The sequence below is a fragment of the Rattus norvegicus genome, chromosome 13, assembly GCF_021556685.1.
Source record: "Rattus norvegicus strain SHRSP/BbbUtx chromosome 13, alternate assembly SHRSP_T2T, whole genome shotgun sequence".
Lineage (NCBI taxonomy): Eukaryota > Metazoa > Chordata > Mammalia > Rodentia > Muridae > Rattus > Rattus norvegicus.
In genome coordinates, this window is record NC_141546.1 from 47,430,039 (window position 1) to 47,448,864 (window position 18,826).

The following is an 18,826-nucleotide window of genomic DNA, read 5'->3' on the forward strand; positions in this document are numbered from 1 at the left end:
CAGTAAAAAGCTGGGAATCGCATCAGGGTCCTCTGAAAAAGCAACAGACGCTCTTACGCCCTGGGCCTTCCCTTCTCTTCTCTCCTCCATTTTTTTCCTATTCTGTTTAATGTGTTCTTTTAGCTTTATCTTATCTATTACTAATAGGATGGGCGCCGTGGAGAAAATACAAATGTGGTAGAAAGTCCTCCTGGACACTGTGGCGACAGCTCTTACTTTAAACGGCCCCTCCCCTTGTCAACAGGGCCTCCCTAGCAGTCTGGAACTCACTATATAGACCAGGCTGGCCTCAAAAATCACAGAAATCTGCCTGCTTCTCCACTCCAGCCCACCCCATTTTCAAACGCATTCTAAATAATCACACCCTGGTCAGTCTGTATGATGTCACCTGCACGTGTGCTCGTCCTGAGGAAGGTGATTTCTCCTGCTCTCAGCATTCTTTGGTTGCCTGTAGTCCTTTGAGTGGGGCTGAGGCCTCGAGAGCTTTTGCCCTTCCACATTAGCACGTCTACCTGTTTGTCATCCCTATTCAGCTTGCATGAGGCAGCCGTGTTGGTGAGAGACTTCGTGGGTGTGGTTTCTGACATCTCCAGGAGACACAGCCTTACAGTACATTTCCTATTCTTCCAGCTCTTCCAATCTTCCCAGCCCCTCTTCTGCAATGACCCCCGAACCCTAGGTTCAGGAGCTGTAAATGTATCATCTATCCACTGGGTCTGGGCTTCACAAGTCTGCATTCTGAGCAGCTGTAGTTTTCTTTAACGCTCTCCATCTGTTGCAGAGAGAAGTTTCCTTGATAAGGAAACTCCCTTGTCTGGGAGTGTGAGATCAATATTTAGAACGGGGGGGGGGGGGGGTTAGGGATTATGCTGGTGTAGTTGTGGTTGGAAGTCTTCCTTTCAAAATCCATGACTTCACTAGCCCCCAGTAGTCATCTAGATTTCTAGTACAGTCATGATTTCTCTCTTATTGAGCCATCTTTAATCTCAGTAAAGAGCCGTTGGTTACCACCAAGGGATGTGTGCCACTACTGCACCTTAAGTTATGCTGGGGTGCGCCGGCAGCATAGCTGGATAGGACTGTTTCAAAGCTTGCACGGTGCCCTCCTACTACCATGAAGTCTCCAGGAAGGAAGCTTTCCGGTTACATCCAGCTCCTATCCTCTGGGTCTTGTATCCAAAGCCAAGCCCTCTTCTTCTTCTTCTTCTTCTTTTTTAAAAGATTTATTATATAAGCACACTATAGCTGTCTTCAGACACACCAGAAAAGGGCATCGGACTTCATTACAGATGGTTGTAAGCCACCATGTGGTTGCTGGGATTTGAACTCAGGACCTCTGGAAGAACAGTCAGTGCTCTTAACCACTGAGCCATCTCTCCAGCCCTGTTTGTTTTCAAAGGCTCGGGGAAGCAAGGAGGAGGCAGCCATCTTATCACCGAGGTTCCATCTAAAAGCATTCAACAAGCAGCCCCAAAGTGGCCAGCATTCCCTGCCGTCTGCCCTGCCCCAGGTGAGGCTTCAACCACCGACACTCTGTGAAAACTGAGGCCAAGGGGTAAGATGACTGGTGAGCAAGGGAGGGATCTTGAGGCAGCACCAAGAAGACACTTGCAGTGCTGACATCCAAAACATTTTTTTTAAACCATGAGTATTAGGCAATCAGGCAAGTTTGCAGACGGCAGCTACAGAGAGAGGTTGAGTCACCCTGGTGTGTGGCTGAGGACCTCCAACGACAGCTAACTTTTCTTGAGTGTTTACTTCATACCCAGCATTATTCAAATGGTTTTTACTCCTGTTAACTTCCTTATTCTTCAGAGGAATTGTTGGAGGTGGGCACCAGTGGTTAAGGAGAAACGGGCACTGGGGAGATCTAAGCCCAGGCAGCCTGTCAACCAGGAAACAGGAACTGACTAACAATGTGGAGTGTCAGCTTCAGCTCTGTCGTGTCATTCATCACCCCTGTGAAACAGTTCCTATCAATCACCTCTCCTACCGATGAGGACACAAGATAGGAGGAGGAGGCAAAAGTCACAGCCAACGGCAACTAAGAGGCTGAACCCAGACACTGGCGGACGAAACCCTTCTCTAAAGCTCACTGCGGCCAAGGAGAGCTATCACGTGGAGCTCCAAACAGCCCCACTCCTGTGTCCCCGGCTTAGGGCGGCTCACAGCAAGCCTGGCAGGCAGGGTCCCCAGGCCATGGAGCCCAGCTGAGAACAGGTGAGGAGTTCTGTGACCTGCTGACAGCTCCTGCAGGATCGAGAGACAAACCCCAACTCTATCTACACTTATCTTCCTGTCAAATGAGGGGCACAGGACTGCTCTGGCCCCCATCTTGAAATAGGCTGGTAGCCAAGCAAGCACCAGGAACGGTGTCTCTACACTGTCCACCCCCACAGACCTGGGGTTACAGACACGTGCAACAACCCAGGGCATGTTTTAAAGGGCACGGGAACTTGAAATCAAGTCCTCACGCTAGCGCAGCAAGCACCTTTACCCAGTGAGGCATCTCCTCAGTCCCCAAAGGACGCTTTTTGTTTCGTTTTGTTTTCAAGATGGAAATGAGTATCAGCTAGGACGGGGAAGATAAAGTGAGGTTGGTTTGGAAACTAGCATGACAACAGAAAGACAACACAGAATCCCCACACGATCCGGCAACCCCTTCCAGGTATATACAGCCCCAAGAAATGAAAGCAAGCTCTTCCTCTAGAGCAAAACAGACAACCAAAAGGCGGAAGCAAACCAACAATACGTCGCTTACAGATACAGCGGATTCCTGGCCTTAAGAAGGAAGGAAGGAAATGACGCACGGCAGCCTGAATGAACCATGAAACACGCTAAGTGAGAAGAGCCACACACGTAAAGGACCGTCGCTGTGTGCTGTCACCTGTGAGGGACTCAGAATGCAGGGGCCACAGGGACAGGGAGGAGCGTGATGGAGAATTCCACGATTGGCTAGTTTCGGGGTAACATGACTGGCCAGTTTCAGGGTAAATAACCTGTGCAGGGGAGGGATGGCGGGCTGGGTGGCTGTCGTATGACAATGTGAAGGCAGAAAACACCCTTGAACTACAATGGTGGACTCTGACGCATGTATATTTTAGCATACTTTTTATGCTTTGTAGAGACGAGGCCTTAATCTATAGTCCAGACTGGCGCCATGTTAATGTTAATCCTCCTACCTGAGCTTCTCGAGTGCTGGGTGGGATTGCTCCCCCCCCCTTTTCATAGCGTGTGTCAAGGGGTTCCATGCCTAGTACCCCCCATATACACACACGTGTGGTCGCACACAACAATCAGTAAGAAACTGTTAAACAAACTGCACTCCACACCCCTTTAATCCACATATAGGCTTAGACAAGAGCTCCCAGCTCCGCTGACTGGTGACTAGCCTCTGAGACCGAGTCCGAGGGCAGCAGGCTGCTCAGAAGGCCATAATTAAAGTCACTAACTGAAGAGTCTAGAAATGGCCAGAGCCAGACAATGTGTGCCCAGCTCTGCCAGTCTCTCCCTGCTGTCTCTACCTGTATCGTAGACACGACACGGGTGAGCTTAGCTTCTCTAGCTGGGGAGCAGGAGGCTGCCTTTCCTGGAAACCCCTTCTTCACCGGTCCCTCTAGGGCGACCTTTTGGAAGCCAGACCCCTAATTTCCAGAACAGCTCCGTTGTGGGTTCGCTGCACACGCTGGGCTATGAAATAAGGTCACCTCTGCATGCCCCGCTGTCTTCGGAGGACACAGGACGGTGAAGTGACACCGAAGCTGCCTTGTGCAGAGGAGTCACTGGGGACCAGACGGCCACTGTCCCAATTTTCAGGGGATAATCCACTTGAGGTCAACAACACCAGCTTCCTTCAGCCACCTTTTCCTCCTCAAGAAATCGCAAGCTGGCTCCGAAGTCCCGCCAGACCTAAGGGACATCTGAAGCTTCATTTTCTGATTTTTTTTTCTTTAATCTAGTATTTTACAGGCAAAACCAACGCTCATTCCCTCCTGGCTGAGAACATATCTAAGGGCTTGCTGTATCCACAGAGCAGCCTGTACTCTGTAGCTTGATTAAAGCGTGCGGGCCCTTCCGATGGCAGCCTACCCCAACGACCCTAGGGACTTTCTATGCTGACTGGAAAGCCACCAGCATCTTCATCCACCCCTGTTTGATGAAAGAGAGAGAAGGCAACCCTGGGGCATTTCTTATCCATCAGAGCGGCTGAAGTTCCTTCTGTGGCTTCCCTCCCCCAACAATCTGCAGACCTGACCCAGGGGAGGGCAGGGGGTCAGTGATGGGGTCACCGGAAAAGCCAGGCTCTGCACTCAGGAAGAATTTAACCCTCTTCCTCCCGGCTCAGGACTATCCACCCTAAGAGCCCTGACTACACGGAACTGCAGGAGTGCGAGAAGAGTAGAGTGAGCGTTCTGAGTGTTTAGAGAGGGCCTGCCCAGAGGTGACCCCCTCCGGATGCAATTCTGGCCTTACCTCTTAAAGTCCTCAAGCCTCCACTTTCCCCTCCGTACAAAAGTAGTCAAAAGACCCTTCCCTGCTTGAGACAGGGTGGGGGAGGGGCTCAGCACGCTCATTTTCCGTCCAAGTACTTGATTTACACAGCCCTGTGCACTCCCAGTCATCTGAACACCTTCAGTTCACAGAAGGGTCTGGCCCCACATCACCCAGACATTTGCACAAAGAGTCAGTTATTACTTCTCCCAATGATTAACTTACAGGTGAGGGGCTCCTGCCTTTGATGAAAGGCGGGGAAGGGGTGGGTGAAGACGTATGCTAATGCTAAGGCCCCAACTTCCAGCAGGAGCAGGCCACATGGGAAAGGACTCAGCACTGAACAGGCACAGTCATCTACTGGGTGATCGCAAAGGGCTCTCGATCACCATCTTAGCGCTGTGCTGTCATCTACAGAACCACACAAGCAATTCACAAAAACATGGCAACAACATCCATGTCGTTTTTCAGTAAGTTTACGATTTTGTGTCTGTTCCCATTCACAGCCATCCTCAGTGGTATGCATCCCTTTACTTGGACATCCCTGGAATCTTTAACAGGGCTGACTTTCGAGCCAGACACACTTCGCACACAAGGGAATGGAGACTAAGAGGTGGGGGATCAGGATGCAATCCCCACGCCAGCTTGACTCCAAATCCCAAACCACAGACCAGGACCTCTTCAAAGAGGCCACGTCTCATGGACTCTCCAAGCCCCGGTGAATGCTTGCCATGTGTGGAACCCGCATGTAGCTGGGACAGTGACCCGGCAAGACTTCTCCCTGCCACCACAACCTGAGTCTCTTGCAGTGTCCAGCACCAGGGTTCAAAGGTTAGCTACAGGCTGTTGAGCATTAAAAATGATTAAAACACACAGCCCAGCTTCCAGCATTGTGTATGAGCCTCCACTGCCTTCTACCTGGGGAGAAATAAAGGAGACTGGATGTCAGGCAATGTCTTGAGTCCAGCTGTTATTTTTTTTTATTTTTGTCACACCTACCGTGTGAGTTTATTCTTTCAGGGTCCTCACCCCAGCCTGTCTAGAAATGCCTAGAACAGCAGGTCTCATTGGTTGCTTTGGGTGAAATGGTCATTGATAACACTGTGGGCACAGCAGCCAGCCTGGATGAGATCCCTCCAGACCAGGCTCACGGTGGGCACTTATCACATACAACTGTTGATGAACAGGGTGGCTGGCACTTGAAAGAGAACATGGCCGGGGTGTACAGTGTATCTGCTTCCTGCATCCAAAGGAAGAAGGCTGCGGGAAGCTGAAGAAGGCACTGTGGATGCAACGTCTGTGCCCACCATCTCTGGAGAGGTACTCCTCTCTCACTAGATCTTCCAGACAGCATGACCTGGGTACCGGGCGGCATCCTGTCAGGGTCCAGGATAGTTCTATCTCTGCCCAGGACAAGTCTCAGTGGCTGGCCCGCTCCGTCATCGCCACAGAAGAAGAGCAAGTACACAGGTATCCCTTCTCTGAATCCTTTTATCTTTTGTTACTCCTTTTTCCACTGTGAGAAAACTCTGCTCTAAGGAAAACAGCCTCCAAGCCTCGTTAAGTCTGCCTGCTTCTCTGAATCACTCACAAAAGTGTTAGCAATCTCCTTTTCTTCCGTCTCTGTTGTAAGCAAGATTTCTCTGGTTCTTTGGGGGTCTTTATTTTTTTCCTCTAAAGCTGCCCTCCCTGCCGTGTGTTTGCTTGGCCGACATGTGGCTAGCTGACCTCCATGATGGCTCAACTCAAGTCCCAAGGCATTTCCCCTTCTCTCCTCCATTCTCCTCTTCTGAGCGGCTGCTGAGAGTCACAGCTTACCTGCCAAGGCGTTTTCCCTTTAAAATCTAATAAATGTATCCTGAGAGACAGAGACAGAGACAGAGAGAGATTTGAAATTATAGTTCAGGCATCTCACTCTGTCTCACCGTCCAGCGACAGAGGGATGGGGAATAGGCCTGCCTGTTGTTGCTCTCCCCAACCCCCCAACTTCGTTAGGTCCCACAGAAGTCTCCAGAGAGAGCCTGGCTGCCTCATTTCCCACCACACTCAATCATGTTCATACAATGAGGTCAAAATATACATCCAACCGGCAGGACATGGTAGCACACACCTGTTATGCACGCACTGGAGAGGTGGAGGCAAGAGGGTCAGCAGTTCGTGGTCATCCTCAACCACACAGCTCAAAAGCCATCTGGGTTACCAGAGACCATGCCTCAAAAAACGCTGACCACCAAATCATTGCCTTCTAAAACGGACACGTGGGGGTTGGGGATTTAGCTCAGTGGTAGAGCGCTTGCCTAGGAAGTGCAAGGCCCTGGGTTCGGTCCCCAGCTCCGAAAAAAAAAAGAACCAAAAAAAAAAAAAAAAAAAAAAAGACTAAAACGGACACGTAGAGATTGGCCTGAAATATCACCTGCCCATTTGTCAGAAAGCCTGCACATGCGGGAGTCTTAGACTTAGGTGGTGACACCCAAAAGCCTTGGGCACCATAGGTTGGGTAGAGCAACGTGGCCCCACAGCTGCTAGCCTGAGCCCACACCCTTGAGCCTTGGCAAGTAAAGGCAAGGTCCTCAGTCACCAGTCATTCAGCACAATGGGACGGCAGCAACAATGGCTTCAAATGGGAAGGAAAAGAACAGAGACTGCTGGGAATTTTCCTAGGACAATAAGAGACACTTCAGCCTGAATGGACCAGCCACCCATTCTCAAAGTTCTCTGAAACACCCTCTGTTTCCCCATTGTTAACAAAGTCCCGGCATTGTGGCCTGGGCCAACGTTTGAGCCGGGTGGGCTCTGTCTAACGTCTACTGTTCTGCCTGGTTTCTGCCTGCTCCTCCTTCTCACCCATCAAGCCTCCCTCCTGAGTCTCTGGGGAGGTCCTCATTTTAACTGGCAGAACAGTATCCCACATCACGCTGACATGAATGAAGGACACCGGGAATGCTATGTGGAACCTGGGCACTGTGAGCTGAGTCTGTCTTTTTGTGAGCCCCTGGCAGGATCCTTGAGCTCTGAGAAAGATGATTCTCAGTCCAGAGAAGACAGGGCAAGCAACTGGCCTCAGAGGCCACCAGCTGTCCCTAGGAACAACAACGGGCCAAGCCTCACAGGTAGAAAGCATGGCCAGGCTCCTGCTGCCTATCTGTGTTTACCAAAAAGCGAACCTGACTTTGAACAACCATCGAGCGGGACCGTGCATGGGGTACAGCTGACACGCAAGCGGTCAACACTCTCCCAAACCAAAGCGGTAAGCGGCCCTTGGGATCAGGGTCCACCTTTCTTTCCTGAGCTGAGTTTGGCTTCCAGGAGTGAGCTTGAATAAAATGAGGGGATTGCCTGTAGTCAGTGACAAACATTTGGGAGAACAACAGGGAAATGTGGGGGAAAGTTTGCTTACCTGAGAGAGAAGTGGGGGACTTGCCTCCAGGAGTAGAGGTCAGTTATGCGTCCTGGGAACCATGGAGAGCAGCTGGGAAGGAGGGGTACCCTGGATGCCAGCCCTGCTTGCTCCATCCTGGACCCCAACATGACAGTCGGCACACACACAGCCCAGGAGCCCACAGACCATTATCTGCAGCCCGATCTTGCAGCCACTGAGTGAAATTCCACCAGCTCAGCACATTGCAAAAAGGGGGTGTTTTGCTCGTGCACCATTCTTTCCACGGGGGCGGCCATCTTGCCTGCTCCCCCTCTTCTTTTGTTCTCTTACATGATCGCCCTCCTTTTCCTTATAGGGGGTCTTTCCAGAGTGCTCAAGAAACACTTCAGGTCTGGTCAACATCACTGCCCAAACTCCATTTGACAAACAGAAAGCTAGACGTCCAAGGCCCCTCAGGCATGGTGCAGGGCAGGAGCTGCCCACCCTGCTTCCCAGCCTCGTGTGCATCTATCTCCCGACACGGGCCAGGCTCGAGCTAGCCTGTGGTGAAACTGGCGCCTCCTTCGTAGCCCAAGACACCATCGTCAATCACAACTGTTGATATCCCTTCCTCCTTCCTGTCTAGCCCTGCCATGGCCAAGTGTCTTCCCCCAACACTGGGAACAGAATGTGCTTGGCTGGAGACCCGGATGCAATAAATTGCTATTAACAGACTCGGTCTGAAAAACAAAACCGTAGGCCTCTTCCTTTCTGCTCCTCTCAAGCTCAACACTAGTCCCTGTGAGGCCAGGGAGAGAAAGGCTCCCTTAGGCCAGTCACTTCCAGAGAAACCGGTTCCTGCTGGCTCTCCTCTGCCTCTGGCTCTCCCTTCTAGTAGCTACCCCTCACCATGAAGCCTTCGGGAACACAGGACCCTTGAACATTTTCTCCTTATTCTGCTTTATGTCCCATGTATCGAGTAACTGTTGAGTAGTCTGAAGGTGCCCTGACCCCAGCACAGAGGTGGCTGTTTGCAGGGTGAGAGGCTGGGCACCTGCCCTCTGTAATGGGGACGGAGTGGAGAGCAAGAGTGAAAGACACAGGCATGACCAAAAACCAGAAGCACCCACCTTGGGGAAAACAGTGAGAGATACAACCCAAGTGATTGGACACAGGCTGTAAACTTGAGTTCTGTGTACTGTCTGGACTCAGATTACATTAAATGTGGACACGGTTCTGTGGAAAGACCAGGGGTCTGCTGCTCCTTCCTTTCTCTTGCCTGCCTGTGCAGAGTTCCTACAAAGCCATCTTCACCACCTGGCTGTGTGAACCCAGAGCAGTATCCCAGCCCTATTTCCCAGCATTCCCCCTGTTCACCTTGGGGACATCTAAGAAACATGACTCAGGGGAAGAAGAGAAAGGGGCCATATATTCACACTGGACACAGCCATGGTGACAAGTGACAAAGGCATGGAAAGGAGCAGTGGCCTGTGCTGAGCACATGTCCTTCCAGATGTCTGGGAAGAGCATGGTCTGTGGCTGTTAGGACACAGCCATGACCCAAAGGGCCTGTTACCCAGACAGAATGGATGATGGATGGCCTGCCCCAGTGGATGGGCAACTTTAAGGTCTCAGGCCCTGCCTAGGTCTGTTGCGGGGCCTGCTATGGATCTTTCCCACTGGGGTGGAGCCCGTGGAGCCCAGAAGGTTCTAAATACTCCCAGGCCTTCCAAAGTCAACCTCTAAGAGACCAAGTGACAGGCCTAAGACACACATGCCCACAAACACCGGGGTGTCCACAGTCCCATACCCCAGCCCCAATACATACAACTATCAGGAGATGCCAGAGGGCTCCTCCCTACTAAGAAAGGCACAGGAGCAGCTCTAGGCAGCCCCAAGCAGAGCCGGATGCCTGGTGATGCCCACTCATGAGTGTGGGCCTTCCTGTTCAGTCCTGCATAGTGGCAGAGTCCTCAACAAAGCCAGGGGTCCTGGACCTCCCAGCCTCACCCATGTACGAAGGCCATGGACAGACTGACCATCAGCTCTATAGAGTCAAAGAAGAGGTTTGTGCTGCAAGCATATCTTAGGGAGCACCCTCACCCATTGGGCACTTTATACCAGTCCATGTTCCCTCCCGGTCCTCACACGAATCCTGTGTGGGAGATGCCACCACCACCCCGTGTTGTAGACAAGGAAGACAACTAAGAAAGACAAACAAAACAACAACGAACTGGGTAAACAGCCCATAAACAACTCTCAAAACCTAGGGGTCTAAAATGTCCTGACTCCCACACCAGGCTGTCCCGCTTCTCTGTAAACTCCACACCAGGCTACCCTGCCTCTCTGTAAAATGAACACTGACTCAGAGAGAGCAATGGAGCTACCACGGCGGAGCTGGAGGACAAAGGATGCTGAGAGGGCAGAAACTGGTACCTGACCTGGAGGAGCTGAGCCTAGGGTGGGCCCTGACCACTCACATGCCTTTAGGAGGGCCCGAGCCACCCTTTGGACTCTCAATGCTGCACTGCAAGTACATCATGAACTCACACCTCTGCGCTCACCTACAGTCCTGAGCAGCGAATGTCCACACTTGAATGTCCACTCAAAACCCCTTCTAAGTGCCCCCACCCCCATCGATTTACAAGCCCTTCCCAGCATTCCTAGAGGCACAAACATCCACAAGAGGCATCCTATAGGCAGACCTTGGCATTCCCGCTCTCTAGGACTTACCCGGGTTATGATTACCTTTTCCCTGACTCATTCTCAGACTCCTGCAGAAACTCTCCCAAGTACAGAGACAGCAGTAGGTCTCTCCTACCATATGCCAGCCCGTGTCAGGCCTCTGCACAGGTGAGCCGACAGAGCACGAGACAGGCAGTACAGTACTGTTATCACCCCATTTTACAGATTAGGAAATAAGACTTAGTCTGGCTGCAGAGGCTTCCTGACTGCTGGCACTGTCCCCAGCCCCTACAACAGAGCCAGATGTAAAGGTCTCTCATGGAGGATTATGAAGGTGGGTTTTTTGCTACTCAAGTCCTAAGCCCCCTCCCGGAACCCCATGGATTCCTTGGAATCCCCCACTCCTGCACTCACTATACCAAGCTCTCTTCTCTTTCCCCTATTCCTCTTGGGCTCACTGCCCCAACTGGGCAAACTCAGAACCATAGAGACTATGGGCTATGGGCTTATGCCTTCCTCCTGGGATGTACCTGCAAGATCTGTTCAATGCAAGCATAAACACAGGCCGAGAGACAGCACCTTAGTTGACCTGGTCATTGGACTCTGGGCAGGCGAGGGAGGGAGGGGGCGGGGTGCCCCCCTGAAATGGGAAGATGGAACAAGAGGCCCTTTGTGTAGGCAGCTCCTGAGACACCTGTTCTCCTCTCCTGCCTTCAGTGGCCTCCCTCCCCCAGCCTCTGAGCAGCCTTGTTTATCCTGCTGGCACTGGTGGCTTGACTCCTGCATGGGGCTCCACAGCCCCTGCCAGCACCTGCCTGGTCCTGGCAGCCCAGAGGCTCCAGTCAAACACGGATTACCTGCGTTGACACTGTCGTCGGGTTTGGGGAGGGCAGCAAAGGGTGGGCAAGCAGCACAAGCGTTTCACGGAGGCTTGGTAAGCAATGCTGTCTGTCCCTGTGCTGCCTGGGAGAGTGGACTAGGCTGGTGCCCAACCTCTGCTAGAAAGGAAGGAGGCTCCTCCAGCCCCTATGCAGAGCACACAGTAAGAGGCAGCCCCAGCCCAGTCTTAGTCCCCTTTAACATCATTCTTTGGATTAGCGAAGCCCCAGATGGCTTCCAGCTTAAGGCCTTAGGTGTAACCTTTAAAGCTACCACCACCCTATGTGCCTGGACTGGTTCTATCTGACCAGACAGCCACCTCCAGAGCCATAGCACAGTGGCTCTGCCCCCAGGAATGGGTGAAGACAGGAGGGCTCTGGTGCCAAGAGCCTGTGTGCAGAGACCAGGCAGGCAAGCAAGTCCCCATTCTCCTTCCAGTGGGTCTGGCCACCCTTCCAAACACTCCAAGCCAATCAAGCCTTGACTCGGCCACCAGGACTCTACTCCTGCGACGACGGCGACCACTCAGCCAGAACTCTACAGCCCCTCTCTAAACTGCCCAGGATATACCACACTTGAACACAAGTCCTCCCCTCCCGTCAACTCTGCTCTCCCACAATTTCACACCAGTGCCAGGGAAAGAGGAATACAGACAGCTACAATCAGGCTGTGCATGGTGGTGCAGTCTTTAATCCCAGCACTCAGGAGGCAGAGGCAGGTGCATCTGTGAGTTCGAGGCCAGCCTGGTCCACATACAGGGTGAGTTCCAGGGCAGGCAGGACTACACAGAGAAACCCTGTCTCAACAAAGCAAAACAAACAAAAAGCCAAATAGCCAAAATCGCTCTGAAGAACACTGATCCAAAACTAGATAAACCTAAGGCCAAGCAGAGGCTCAGCAGGAAAGGAGGCTTCCTAGCAAGCCTGATAACCAATCCCTGGATCCATCATGGTGGACGGATCATGGCGGAAAGAACTGACTCCTGAAAGCTGTTCTCAAACACGGACGTGTGCACACAAGAAAAGGGAAGGTACGATATGAAAGCCACGGTGCTGGAGAGAGATGGCTCAGCGGTTAAGAGCACTGACTGCTCTTCCCAGAGGTCCTGAGTTCAATTCCCAGCAACCACAAGGTGGCTCACAACCATCTGTAATGGATTCCGATGCTCTCTTCTGGTGTGTCTGAAAATGGTGACAGTGTACTCACATATATAAAATATATATTTAGTAAAAAAGAAAGCCATTTGGAAACTGCTGTGTGCGACATATCCAGACTCAGCCTCAACTGATTGAGCCAGTCCATCAGCGGGGGGCTGCTGGTGGAAGACAAAAGCCTACAAGGTCTTTGTTTCAAGCTGTCAGGCTTTCGGTGAAGAAGCTGGCCATACCGAAGTTCACTATCTTTACCATCTAGCCACCGCCCCTCTTCTCATCTGCCTGCCAGGGAGTCTAACGCCTCACCTAGATAGGGCCCGGAGGCAGCCAGTTGCAACATGGTCAAGTGTACAGTAGGGCAGGCTGGACCCTGCAAAACCCCAAGCACCAAGCACGGCTCACCTTGAGTTAGACACTCATTTCAACAATCCTGGCAATCCACGTCTTGTCTCGAGAAAGCACTTCTGCTATTTCCTACTGCAAACCAAGATCTGACACAGAGCCCTTCCCTCTGTTCTGTCTCCTGCGCCCCACAGAGGTGAGCGGTAGGCACAGGCCCTATGAATATATATAAAACTCCCTACTCTACACCACTCCACTCGGGGGGGGGCACCCCCTGATGCTTTCAAGGCACCTAGTCCTGTCCCACCCAACACCTCGAATGCTCCCAGAGCCCCACTGTACCTGCACACAGGCTTCCTGCCAGCCTTTTATCCTTCCTTCCCCACCCCACCCCTCAAGACAAAGACTGAGAACCCAAGCCTCCCTGGGTTGGTAGAAGACTTCAAACTCCTTCAGTAGAGCTCGGAGGTGGAAGGGGTGATTTGGCCCACAAAAAACTTTCGGGGAGGGCCAGATCCCTCTGGTCCGGCCAAACTGCACCCCAGCCAAAGCTATGGGGCTGGCAAATTCTTAACTACACCTCAGTCGGTGCTGTTGAGTGTTTCAAGAGCCCCTGGGCTGTTACAAAATAGTCTGGCCCAGCCTCACAGATTCCTTGTTCTGTGATGGTCACCTGCCTGGCAGGAAGCCCCTTTCGGCACCCAGCTCCTCGGGGTCTCCTGTGGAATCATCGTCCATTCCTTTCTCTGTCTCACAGGCAAATCAAGATGTAACTTAAATCCTTTTATTCTGATAAAAAAAAAAAAAACTACACTTTTTTGTTGTTGTTGTTGTTGTTGTTGTTGTTGTTGTTCTTTTTTTCGGAGCTGGGGACCGAACCCAGGGCCTTGTGCTTCCTAGGCAAGCGCTCTACCACTGAGCTAAATCCCCAACCCCAAAACTACACTTCTAATACTACTTTTAGACACTAGAAATGACAGGGTATGTAGCTCAGTGCTATGTCTGGCATGGTCAAGCAAGGCACTGGGGTCCTTCCCCAGCACAGAAAAAAATTAAAAATGAACCACAACTTAAAAAAAAAAAAGTCAGCAATGGCCGCTGGCCTCTGAAGGGCCACCGGGATATTGGGGCTGCCTGCTCTCCCTGCGGTGTCCCGGGCCTATGGGGCAAAGGGAGCCCCCATGTCAGCTGTTCCTTCCATTTGTCACACCTGGACTCCAAGGCACCTGCCTCGACCCAACCCCGCGCAGGCGCCGACCCCTCGTCCTTTCGAGGGGCGGGGCGGCCCACAGGAACCGGTTCTCCGCCCGGCCGGTTCCGCAGGCAGGAGGCGGGGTGCTAGGAGGACAGGCCGGCCGCCTTGGGGCGGGTCCCCAGGGAGCCAGGCCTGGCGGGGACTCCAGACCCAAACACCAGGGGCCGGGCGCCAGCGGAGCGCCCTGGACTGCCCCTTCCTTTCTTCTTTCAGGCCAGAACACTGAAACCTTACCTAGGACCTGTCCCCACAAAGCGTGGGGGAGGAGCAACGTAGAGGGAGAAACTAATGCTCCTCCCCATCCCCACGGACAGTTTACCGGGCTTGCTGCTAAGGCCAGTAGGAGTGGGATGTGGGTTTCTATCTGTGGAACCGAATTCCAGGTTTGCAGCTTCCCGAGGACCGGAAGGGCCTAGCTAGATAATGTTACTTAGGAAAAAGGCAGCCTCTGGAGATACTGTCCCCACTTCTTCCTAGTCTTGTAACCCATAATAAGACCCTTCCGTATCTGGAGCTCCTCTTCTAGTTGGTCTGGTCCCAGGTGTACCGGTGGGTGCCAGGCCACACACTACACTGCTTGAGCTGTGGCTAGCTCTTGGATGGAAGCAGGGAAACCAGCCACTTCTACCCTCGCAGCCTATAGGTCTGATCACCATCTAGTAACTTCTCAGCCTGCCAGTCCTAGAGGCCCCCAAACCAACCCCAAGCCATAGAAGCAGTGAAGTCTTAAAGCTGGGAAAGCCTCCTACCAAGCTTGGGTCATGAGGCCCAGAATTCTGGAGGAGCAGGGTCTCATTGGCACAAAACAGGACCTTGTAGGATACATCAGCGCTTTAAGGAAGCATGATGGTACACTTCCCCTTCAGGGACAGTGACAGAGAGGGTGGTGGAGGTAGCCCTGCCCAAATGGCAAAGTCTCTAAGGTAGGTCTTCGGAAGCACAGAGAAGGACCAGTATTCGGACCGTGACTGCTGTCTTTGCATCAGGGAGACCTTAGGTTCTAGTTCTTGATCTGGTGACAGAAATTCTGACAGCAACCCCACTGCCGGCATTTTCCTGTTTCAGGAAGGGGACTAGCAAGGGTAGGAATGGCAGCAAGTTCAGGCAGAAGCAGGCTCTCCTAAGCAAACAGGAAAATAACTACCATTCAAGGGGGCAGCCCTCCCTGCACAGAGGCCTTTGCAAACACTGAGCTTCACCCATCAGTGTACTGAGCGGAGGGATGCAGGACGGGAGTGTGGAATCCTTACCATGTCTTGAGCTTCCCGACAGCATACCTATGGTAGCCCAAGAAAGGCCACCCCAAACCTCCAGAGAAAACTTAGCTTGTGAGCCAGCATCAGCCCTCGAGGGCAAGAACCACAGGTCTCTAAGAGGGTCAGGTGCAGCTTACCAACACCAACCTAGCAGCCTCACAGCCCTGGGGCCTCAGCAGCTGTAAGAGACAGGTCTTCTCTGGGCCATTGTTTCACCTCATGGACCAGAAACGGGCATCCGCTCTACCTTTAAGTCCTTCTCCTGCAACACTGAGTTTCCAAAATCTGTTAAGTTTTTTTAAGCAAAAGACCATGGTGTGCTACTTCCCATCTGGAAGGAAGGCTGCAAGGTGGACCTGAGGTTAGAAAAGTCTCTTCATGATTCCTGGGCCTGGCACTTCTGGATCTCTCTCTCTCTCTCTCTCTCTCTCTCTCTCTCTCTCTCTCTCTCTCTCTCTCTCACACACACACACACACACACCTACCTCCCCTCTGGTTTCTCCTGAACCCCACCTGTTCCAAGCTTCCCTTACTATAAGTAAGTCTCCACATGGACATACAGACTTTTTTAAAAGTGGGGGCCATCTCTTTCTTTTACCTCCACACAAATGCAGTGGCCCACAGGTTCCTACCACCAACACACAAACACCAAATAAATAAGCGTAATTAAATTAAAATAAAACCCTACATGCATACATCTAGTTATCTCCACCAAGTTATATCATACATGTATCAGTGTGTGTGCATAGATCAACTTTATTCCTACTTTCTCTGGGCTCTAAGATGTTCTGTTAAAAGTATTGGGGGGGGGTAGTTGATTATGTATGCATGTGTACTAAATTTACAAAGGACGAAGTAAACTACCACAAAAAAAACAAAAAAAAAAAAAAAAAAAAAAAACAAGCTTTCCTCCCTCGGCCATCACTTCCTGCCCTGGGGCAATCAGGATCAGTTTCTCCAGTATCAAATCATCTTTAAAAATCATAAACCACTCTACTATTCCAATGGCTTCCTGTGGAGCTGACAGTAAAATGCAGCCAACCCCACCTCCACCCCTCCCCCAGCCCGTCTACCAGGTGCCACAAGCCAGGCTCTGACCCTCCTGATCCTGCAGGCTCCCTTTTCCAACCACAAAGCTGCATACCTGCTTCTGACCTGGGAGTAGGAGAGCATTTGCTGGTGCCTCAGCCTGGAATGTTCCCCTTCCCAGCTGTGTGCAGCTGGATCCTTCTGTCTTCAGGCCTGAGTTCTTCCCAGGGCAGTCTTCACTGCCTCCCAACATCCCCACTGCCCTATGCTCTATCTCCCCACAAGGGGTATTTCTTCTCATGATCTGGTACTGTCTTTCCCGGACCCCCATTAGGCAGGCAACCTACCTGTCCACCTACTACCACACTGCCTAGCATAGGCCTCTCAGGTAATCGGCAGATCCCTTCCACGAGCTTCCATTAAGGAATGAAGCACATGTTTTCTGTGCTGGTTTTCGTCTGCAAACTGCCTACTTGCAGGACCTTCCCAACACCAAGTTTTTCCTCACTGGTCACCCTCCCCCGCATGCCTGGTCAGGGTCAGGAAGTCAGGGAAGGAGGAAAAGGGGAGCCTCTGGATCTCCCCTCCCTGAGTTATGCAGCAATAAAGACAAGAACTTGTGTCTACTCTAAATTTCCAGAAGCCACTCCAACTGCCACTGTGGAGTTGAACTTGACGGCTCTGTCTCTCATTTATCTCAGCCTCAGATGCGGCTCTCAAGTGAGCCCCAGCACAGGAAACAGATACTACCTGGGGAACAGAAGCCTCTAGGGCAGGCAGTCTGCCCGTCCCACCTGACTTCCCCTGAGCCCCAGACACCTGGGATCCTCTTAGTGGGAATCCATCCAGCCCCAGAGACACAAATGCACATCCAATCCTGAGTCTGCAGCACGGACCAGGTGCCTAGGGGATACCCTTTTCAAGACATTTCCTTTCTGGGGCTGTTTCCAGGGAGAATGCTACATGTTGTGAAGATTAATTTTTAAGAGGAAAGGAGGGGGCCTTGCACAAATAGTGTGGGGGAAGGGAAAGGGAAGAAGGAAATAAGAAATACTCCTCAAGAAGGTCGAAGCAGATGAGTAGCAAGAAGGTAAGTTTGGTCAGGATCGAAATACAGAAGAGGTAGGAAAGAGAGTGAGGTCACTTCCTCCCATAAGTGATAATTACTAGAACTGATCAAATGGATACAATCCCAAGGAGTTCTTCTGGGCTCTGTGCGAGATCATTTAAACTATAATGGCCTAGGTTGGAGATGCAGCTCAGCGGTAGTCACTTCTCCAGCATGAGCTAGGCCCTGGGCTGATAATATGTTATTACAATAATGACAACAGTTAGCTGGGCAGGTCGTGCATGCCTTTAATCCCAGCACTCAGGAGACAGAGGCAGAAGAATCTGAGTTCAAGGCCATCCTGATCTACAGAACAAATACCAGAGCAGCCAGAGAAAAACAAACTAATAATGACAATAAATGCAAATATAGTTACTAATAATAAACAGCTAACTTCCCAAATGCACATACTGAATATATAATACGTAGGATTTCCTGCACGTTGAGCTAGTGCTCTTCCACTAAGTTACATTCCAATTCCAACCGCTAACAGTTGCCGAGCATTTACTGTGTGCAGTACAGCGTTGAGATTGCATTCGGTCTTTTCATCCTTAAAACCACCCCCACGAGGTGGATACTGTCAGAATTTAACCTCATTTTACAGATAAGTAACCTGAGCAAGAGAGTTGGGTTCAACTGCCCATGGAGGCACCATCAGTGGCTGCACTGGTACAACTCCAGCTTCCTGGTTCTAACTACAAGGCTACCAAGCGTTCTGTGGTACAGGCCTTCCAAACCAACCAGTATCCTTCAAATCATCAACATACGCCAGTTTCAAAGATAGATGCACAAATCCGCCTTTTCTTTAATCGGAGAAAGTATGGACGATGTTTGGACACTGCCAAGACCAAGCGGCCAGGAACAAGACCCAAGTGTGCTGAATCTAACACCCAGAGAAGGACTTCCAACCCCACCAAGAGGTTGGAGACGATCTCTGGGAACCTTGCACCGAGTGGAAGCATCTCGGACTGCCTTAGGTCAGACCCCTTCGCCAGCGCCAGCGCGGAGGCGCCGGGCCCGGAAATTCCCACAGAGCTAAAGCAAACTTCCCAGGAAAACTCCTCGGTTTCCTCTAAGCCCTTGTCACAGAGATGCTGCCAAGAGCGCCAGCTGCTGGGGACCCTCCCAGGCGGGAGCCGACGCTCGAGCGCCCGGGGTCCTCCCGGAAAGATCCAGGGCTGAAGTTCAAAATTCACGCCCAACCCAGGCCGGACCCCCCCCCCCGGCTTTGCCAAGGACTCTGGGGCAGCTCCCACTCTCCGGTCCCTT

At 51.8% G+C, this 18,826-nt stretch overlaps 1 protein-coding gene across 4 annotated transcripts in view; it reads right to left on the reverse strand.

Annotated features, from left to right (window-relative positions):
* The window catches only part of Sox13 (SRY-box transcription factor 13), a 44,790-nt gene that overhangs the window by 24,522 nt on the left and 1,442 nt on the right, over positions 1-18,826 (reverse strand).